The following is a 9,417-nucleotide window of genomic DNA, read 5'->3' as shown; positions in this document are numbered from 1 at the left end:
CCCAATAGTTCTATACTCAAACCAACAACACTTCCTTACATTCACAAGATTCTAGCCCCTCTAGACCTCATGAGAGAGCTCTATATATAGGAGTTTTGGAGAAAGGATGAGTCAGCTTGTAGCTGGCATGAAGTTGACTAGTGTCCTCTCCCACTTCAGTTATTCTTCAGTTCTTGAGTCCACTTGGAGGTTCTTGCTTCCACTTGGAGATCTAGACCCTCTTACTCATCACAAGTCGAATTCCCTGATCCAAGTGTCATTTTGGAAGCTTCCTGGGCATTGACACCTTGAGGAATGACTGTTCCACTTGGCCAAACTCGCCCAGCGCAGGTAGCCTTCTTTGTAGTTGACATTCAGCGCAGGTACACAGTGGAGCAGTTGACATTCAGCGCAAATGCTCAGTGGAGCAGTTGACATGATCCAGAATTAGCTTGTTTTTGAGTGTTTTCAGGTGGAGAACTGATATTTAGTGTTGTGGTTTGCTGACCTTGTTCCTCTAGGGGTAGGAAGAACACGTTTAGGGACTTTGGATCCCTTAGATTATTGACATTTCATGCTTCATGCTGTAAGGCACAAAGCTGTCTATAACAAGTTTTTCCTTAGATCTGTCACCAATAACTTTTGGTCCTCAAAAAATTATTTAATGACTTTTCATCTAACCATGCAACCCATAGGTTTGTGCCTTCAAGCTTGATCATAACCACTTGACCTATACAAGTTAAATTTCTACTCCTCAACTAGTCTTCATGACTTGGTTCTTTAGACACTATTTGCTACAAGCTAGTTATTTGTATTTGATCAAAAAGAGGTTTGCGTATTGGTCACATAAACTTCCTCAACTCTTGTTGAATTTAGGCTTATGTGATCCAAATCAAGTATTATGAGACACGTATTTCGGCGTAAATCACATGATAGAGCATTTGTGACGCATTTTGAACCAGCCAGTGTGGTTCATCGTCAGGACAAGTTGAAGAACCAGATCTAGCTTGCATATTAAATAGTCAGAGAAAAACATCCAACGACTATATTTCTTGACCAGGTAATGGTTATATTGACTAACGTCTATATTAACCAACGACTAAATTTGACCGGGAAATGGCTAGTTGGACTGGATTAGGGGCATGACCTTTATTTAATTAAGTAAATTCAATTGATTATTAAACTGATAGTTAGTTATATTCTTATTAAAATAAAAGTTAAAGGGACTATTTTATAAACTTATAATTATAAATATATAATAAAATAAATTAATTTAAATTAATAGTTAGTTAAAAAGGTTATAAATATTAGAGTAATTCTTCAACTGTTTCTGTTAACTACTCAATTAACATTACTTAGGCTTATTATATGTTCAAATAAAAGGCCTTCCAACCTGGTACGTTGTACTAATCACTATAGATTTCTTTCCACTATATAGAGCTTTTCAACAAACTCGGAACCAAACATTATTGGCTTATATGGGCCTGACCCAGGTTTGGAAGAATTATTTTGCCAGACAAATCCCATCGCTATCGGCCCTTTTGGCAACAGACCGTAGAGCGCAGACTGAGGTCTCACCTGAGGTAGTAGGGGAGGGTGTTGGAACCAGGTTTCCACACACTTGGGATGCCTTGATGTGGTCTTGATGGGTCACGCATTGTTCTGTAGCCTTGAGCTGCTCTACTTTCGTACGGATCCGAGGCAGGGATATTCCTTAATACTTATTACTTAATGAGTTATTATAGATCAGAGTTACTTGTTCTAGTCTTTAATAAAACATTTAATCAAGATAACTAGTGCGTGCATTCAAAAGAGATACAGATCTGCATAAACCCATAACATACACATAAAAAAATAGAAATATCAACCATTCATTAATCAGATCCACAATAGTTAAGATTTAACACAGTATTTTAAAACCAACTTATCTTGATTCTCTTCCTTCATCAATACAACCAGATCTTCCCTGCGCACTTAGCTCTAGGGGTCTGCGCACACAGCTGCAAACTCTACCAGGCCTTTGCGCACCCAGTTGTGGAGCCTTTATCTACCCACCACTACCCTCGACTCGAACTTACAGATTCACATATAATCTTTGCAGACCCATAGCACTATGATCATTCAAAACCCGACAAAAATTTCTTTCCTAACCATAGAGCCTCACTCTATTTATACATTTGCATGGTCCGTGGACCATGGGTAGGCTGACTCGCTTATTATTATTCTACATTATCTTGGGGTCGACAACCCTTTGACTTAACATGTTACCATTCGTGCTATGTAGAATTCACGGAGTCCTTTACCATATTTTTTCCCAAAATTGCAGGCTATGAGCCCTAAAACTATTACATGGGCTCTCTTCTCCCCAATAGTCCCCCAACACAATCATCATGACTCATCCCGAGTCACTCGACTGGTGTGAAAATATTTTCACGGAGGTTGGTTAGCAACTTCTGTTCTTTACATGTACCTGCAGCAAACTCTTCCGCCATCTTCTATACCTGTTCAGTGCGTGTCACCGATACATCTGTCTCTATCGCAGTTGCTTCCTTGGGTGCAAATTATTCCTTCATGTGTGCCACCTTATGCTCGATGGCAGTGGAAACCATGAATTCCTCATCAATCCATTGCTAGAGTGATTCCTTGATTACGATTTCTTTTTTTCGGGCCACATCAGCTTGTAGTTTCAGGGTGTGGGCCTCCCTCATCTTGGTGAAGCGCTACGTAATAACAACAGTCTGCACGGTCCCTTTGGCAGTATCATATACTTGCTAGAGCTCTCTTGCCTCTGTGTCCAGTCGCTGTAGGGTTGGATCTTCCTGAAGTGAAGTGAGCATAATAAGTGATTGTGTCAACAAATCGGTGCATTCCTTCATGGACCATGTGATTGTTTCCCACCCTGAGTGAATGGGGCTTTTGTGTTGCTCAGTGACCACTGGTGGTGTCGAAGGCAGTACCTATAATTTTAGTTACGTAATCTACAAGGTGAGTTCCAACGGAATCCTTGTAGCTTCCTCCTTTTTTGCACAGAACCCACTAGCCAGCTTGTGGATTCGGACACCAATAGGCAACTCAGCTGCAATCTCCAGCTCAGGGGCACTTGAACATGCTTCCCCTACAAATTGCTCCAATTGTTGAATCTAGGAAATATCTTCATCCCTTTGGAGGCTCAACTACTCTATATTAATCTTTTGTTCACTGAGTATCTGTTCCATGTTCCATTCCTGAGCACGGAGCTCCATCGTGGCACTTTACTAGAGCTGGTGTAAGCTTGCACATGAGAGGGTAGCCAAGTTTAGTCCTAGCCCCGTAAGTCATCCTAGCACAACTCTGTCCTCCACATTTTCTATTATCAACGCTCCTGTTAGAATCATGATAGTGTGGGCCATTTGGGCCTTCAACAATGGCTGAGTAGCTGACATATTGAGAACCACATGAGGATCACTGGTGCCCATCGGCGCTGCCTGTATCCCATGTTCCCGTAGCTACGCGTGGAGCTCCCCGAACATAATCTGATGCTCTGACAGGGCCTCGTCAATGGCATCTCGAGTGACCTTGCGAACTGTGTCCCCTATGTTACCGAGGTCACCCTCGGTCAAGGTTGTCAGTTCACCATCCCATTTAGATGCCTTGGCCTTCTTCGACAGCTTTGTCCATTCTATCAACTGCAACTGCTTTAAAGGTGCCCTGGTGGTGGTTGACTGTATTTATTTCACAGTCGTCTCTGTGGGTACCTTTTGACTACTTTTGTCCTTTGTTGTTGCAGCCCCTCCTACTGGTGACTTTTCAGTTGATGGTTGCGCGCCTCTCGGGCCGCCCGAACTTCCACAGTGTGCTATTCGTTCTACGTTTGCTGTGTTTTGCACTTAGCTTCATCCTTATGCTACCAGATAGTGGCCTTGTTATGCACCACTACATCTGGTCCGCACCATTCCGGTGGCCAGATATCCAATACTGCATCATCAGTTTCATCAATAGCAATGAATGGAATTGTGTTCCATGTTTGGTTGGGGTCCTTGTGTGCCTAGATGTAGACAAAGTGCATGTCTGCTTTAAACTTGGTAATGTGCTTAACGCTTTCATAAATTTTGGTGGATAAGCGGGGTCGCTCATTAATCCATTGTCATACATTCGGTTCCATTAGTATCCAAAAGACCTTGATGCCATGAACTTGTACAACATCCCTTATCACCCAAAGTGATGCATATCTGGTGGCTTCTGACCAATCTTGGTCCAAGTCAAAAAACTATCTATCTTCGGGTAAGTCAGTGGTAACCAGCACAATGGACAACAATAGACACACATAATGGAAGGTCTTCCGCTCCTGTTGGACCTCCCAATAGTTGGTCACGAACTCTTCACAAAGGAACTGTAACCAATTGAACCATTCTCCAACTACACATTCCTCAGCGAGTGCAACGTCTACCTCCAGAACCTTGGTGCCATTGCATTTCCACATCACTTTCCCTGCCAATAACTGGGTAGCAACGAAGACTGCCTTATCTAAAATTCTATCAATTACGTACCCTCGCTGCCCCTTCTCGAGCTTATATTTGTTTCTCAGGGTTTCTATCATCATTACATTGCAGTCTTATCGAAAATTTCCCGGGGGTCTCTTCCATCCTAGGGAAGCTGCGAGATCCTATGAATGAGTTTGGCCATGATGCCAACGGGTTTTCCGATCCATAAGATTCCATCATGTCCCAAACAGAGCAACTCTCTGATGACTAACATTGTGATAGGGGGTTGGAGAAACTGGGGAATGCACAAGAGACAGAGCAACCCTCCTTTTTCCACCTTTCACAACCAGTCCTTTCGCTGAAGTGTCGTAATCGTCCCTTCCATACACTGCTCCATCAGCTCGCTAGTCGCTAGGTTGGGAAATTTTGTTATATATGCAAGGTCACAGTCTTCAAATTTCAGTATCGCATTGCAGCCAATCACCGAGCTCTAAACTAGAACCCCTTTCGGAAGAGACGGGGTGATAAGGATATTATCAACTTCATCCATATTGGTAGGGACCTTAGCCTTTCATTTGCTTGGGGGCACATACTAAGGTCATTTCACTGGCTCGATAGTATCCTCATCGAGGTTTATTTCTTCAACATTGTTGGAGAGCCCTCTTCCTCCTCATCACTTTCAATTGTAATAGTTTTTCCCTTTCCTTGCATCGTGAGCTGGCTAAAGTGTTGATTGTGTGGTGACCTTCTTACTCGTTCTGGTACCTGGGGGTCCTTCTTGGTCCACGACGTCCTAGGTGATTTAGGGAGTTCAATTATCTACGACGATGGATTCTGTTGAGTCTCCTTGGTATGGTTTATTGACTTGAAGAATGACTCTCGTTATTCCTTTGGTAGTGCCTGAAACCATGAGCTTTCCTCCATTATTTTTTCATTCATCTAGCTCTCATTGTCTGGAACCCAGGGCATTCTATTCTTCAACTGAGAAAACTTTGTGTTGTGCCCCTTATCTTGCGTGCAATATACCATTTCAAATTCAAACTTAGTCATTATGGCTCATTAATGCAATGTTGGCAATTATCCTTTCATCTTAATTGCCTACCACTGGCTCCTACATGTCTTAATTGGGTCATATTATCATGAAAAGTACCTACAACAGATTCCATCCATCCCTCCCCTGCGGTAGCGCAGTCCCTAGTACGCGGATGCATCCTCTATGTGTAACCAGTCTTGCACGCCATGGCTACATCGTGCAGCCTTCCTACAACCTGTTTTATAGTCCCACACCCTCTTCCAACTTCGTGGGGCACACCCGTCATGCAAGTCTTTCACAACCTTACTAACTTATGTTGTCAGCACCATTTGTGTTCCATTGATTCTGAGATCATATTGCAGTTTGTGCTTCCTTGTGGCCTAGGGTTTAGCTGCAGCCATGCTAGCATGGTCACGACTTGTCTTAGTAGTGTAGGAGAGCTGATCATGTCCAGTTCCTTCACTAGCTCTTTCACGTGGTGCGTGTGACTAAGTTCTAATTTTATTTTATCAATTACATTATCCAGACTTGTACTTTTCTCCAAGATTCTGGTCCATGTTTCTTCTAACTCGCAAAGTTTCATTTTGCCATGCCAAACGGCTTCCCATAGTTGTTGAATCTCTTTGTGTGGGACTTTGTGTTTAGGTCGGACTGTAGGGGCACCGACCCATCCGGTTATGGATAGAGTTCTCTTAGCATACCCTGCTCTGTGTATGGTCTTGTCGGCCTAGCGGATCCTTGTTACACACCAATTTAGGTGGGTTGATGGTTGTGCATCTTGCAACCCTACCCTTCATGGTGGATAGATAACCACATTGCTCCAGCGTGGCTGCCACGCTTGTACCTGTAACTGCATTTTACTTCGTAGCCTCCTCGGGGCACACCACTTTACTGTGTGCAGCACACCATTTAATGTACCACGCTACTTTCGGGCTATGATTGGAGTTCCATGATTGATGAACTACCTTTCATCTATAATGTCATTATTTGTTGGCCTCTGTCTCATTTCTGTGGTAACGTGTCATAATGAACTAACCATCCTATTACAACTAAGTGTTGTGACTTCGTGCGATTGGTTCTGTCATAATTTAATCTCCTCATCTGAATGTGTGTTTCAAGAACTATTGCGCTCCCACGAGATTCTTCCATCCTCTGTGGGATTCACTCAGTTCTGATCTTGCGCTATTATATAGTAAATGCAGTCCAATTCATCGTCACTGTCCTCACCGCGGACTGGTTCCATATAGTGCTCTCCTTTAGCTGGGTCCAACGTAACTATTACTCGTAGTGACTTCTTTTTGAATTTCATTTTCCGTCTTTTTAAGTTGATGACCCCATTCATGGCCATGGCCCAACCGATTACAAGAAATGCAGGGTAGGGATTACTATCATCAACAATTTCTATTACTTCTAAATTGGTCTACATACTTATGCCCTCAATGTTAACTTTCACCCCTTGCAGTCGGCCCATCAATAAGATATTTTTCTCGTTGGCCATCCTTAGTTGAATCAGGGACCAGTGTAGTGCAGGCCTACCCATGTGTTCCCATGTTTGTTTAGGTAATACATTCACATCTGAGCCTAAATAAAGACTGACCTGTTCCATCTCGTACTTGCCGATTTGTGCTATCATTCTCGTCTCTCATCCGGTATGTAGAGCATGTCTTCCCAGTTTCTGGACTACATGCAACTCACTCGACTCTACACACTTCGTGATCAGCTCCTGTAGTCCTTTAACAGCTTTACTGTTGTGCAACATCTTCATGCATGTCTATAAAAAGGTAATAATCATGGAGGGATCCATTCCTGGCTCAAGTGGGTCCCTCCTACCTAGACTAGAGACTTTCGTGAAGCTCTTCGGAGCTTCCTTAGACGTCCACCTTTCTCGTTCCACCTCAAATTCAGATTCCCTTGTAGGGAATTGCACCCCCTCATGTCTATTGCAAACACTATCTGCACATCTTCTTCTATAGTGGCACTGCTCCTTAATACCATGTTTATGCTGGGGTCCTCTTTGCGTGGTTCTGATCTCATTGTTTGGACATTTTGAGTTGTGGTGGACTATAACACCTCCATTCTCACGCATCTAGGAAATTAACATCAGAGAATCTACCATTTCATGGTCAAACTGCTCACAATATGGATAAGAGATCTTGGTTGGGTTAGTGCAGTCACAAGGGTAGTGTCCTGACCCTCCACAGTTATAACAAAACAGCTGTATGCACCCTCACCCAAGCCCCATTCCTCTTCCTTGTCCACGTACCTGAAATCCCCTGCGTGACCCTAAGGCTAGGTCGAAACCTCGCACTTCAGTTTGCACATGGTAGGCCAGGGTCCTTTCCATCATTAAGTCATAACTTCGACACATTCGCTCATCGTGATCCACTGATCTACAAAAGTTGCAATACAATTGCTGTGGGGTCTGTGTATACTTCTACAGCAGGTGGCAATTATTCGTTGCGTATTTTCCACTCACTTGGCAAATCGTGAACTAGAGCACTGGTGCCGCACTTGGCCCTACTTGTACCTCCAACTTTATTGGAATCGCCCCCCCCCCCCCGCTCCAGATAGTTTTCAAAGATGAGGCAATGCCCTTGTCGTGTCCTTGACTCTTGCATTTAACGCAGCCTACCTCTGTATGCACCTCCAGACGGGGCACCCTTTCTTGCTTCAAGCTTTGCATTTCTAATGTCAGGTTTTGTAGTTGCGTGTGGATTTGCTGAACTCCTCACCCAGGATCTTATATTGGAGTTTCATGCAACCACATTGCTGTCTCTAATGCTTCAGCTTGGATTGAGATCTTTTGTTGTGATAGAGTCATCCTCAAATGTAGTGTCAATGATGCCACAAACCATGTGTAATGTTGCATATCTATGAATGTCATGTTAGCCTCGTGAATGGTGCTTTTCAACCTCTGATCTAGATCCCACGGGGTGTCACCAGGCAACATTGCGATCTTCTTGAACCCAATAACTGACTGCACTTATGATTTTGATCAACCAAATTCTTTGTTTAATGAATCCTATATTTCTGCTATTCCCGCATTCGGATGGTCGCTTGAGTATTTTGTGTACCATGTCAACGCGTGGTCCTATAGCACACTAACTAGGGTAGCCTTTTATAATTTATCATCTTTTATGCCTTGAGCTTCCCATACAGAGCTTAACAGAAACCAGAAATAACATGGTTTCTCAGTTCCTACACCCTTAAATATCAGCTGCTTGACTGCGCTCGCCATCCCAACTATTTGTGGTGGTGGGGTTTGTGTGGATGGATTTGATGTAGGTGAAGCAGGTGGAGACGTGGATGGAGGTGGTATCAGTGGAAAGTGCTCCTTAATCAACTGGACTATACTTCTTGGCAAGAACCTCATGAGATCCTCCTCGTTCTCTCATGAGATAGAAATCAGAGGACTATTCTCTACCCCTCCTGTTCCTCAGTAACCTCTTCTGCTCCACGTTACACCTGACATCAATAAATGCACATAATATACTTTTCACACAACATCATTTTAATCCAAGTATTCAAACATTTGATATATTTACCCTACAGACCTTGGAGGAATCACCTTTCTGCTTCACTATAACTCACGATTGTATCTATCGTGAACTCAGTGATAACCCTCCTATTACGTGATCCAACTAGTGATCTATTTCACATGCAATTTTATCTTCAGCGACTTCTATCCTATACACCAGTTCTGGAGTCCACATAATAGGCTGATCTAGTTTGCACGTTCCCACGCTGTCAGCTAACCTCGCGATCCACTAGTACAACTCTATCGGAAATGTCGCGAAGAAGATTTCATAGATATCTATGTATGTGTAGAGGTTCAACCAATCCTCCTCCGATATCCATGGGTTTCTGCTTTCCTGAACCACAAGCTCGTGGAGCTTCAAATCCAACCACTCTTCAAGATCTTTCTTTGAAGGGTTCCAGTGTTCT

Source organism: Pinus tabuliformis, chromosome 9 (genome assembly GCF_031772625.1).
Source record: "Pinus tabuliformis cultivar Carrire ecotype Pingquan chromosome 9, CPIR1, whole genome shotgun sequence".
Classification (NCBI taxonomy): domain Eukaryota; kingdom Viridiplantae; phylum Streptophyta; class Pinopsida; order Pinales; family Pinaceae; genus Pinus; species Pinus tabuliformis.
The sequence above is the reverse complement of the archived record's forward strand: the minus strand, read 5'-3'. Positions refer to the sequence as shown.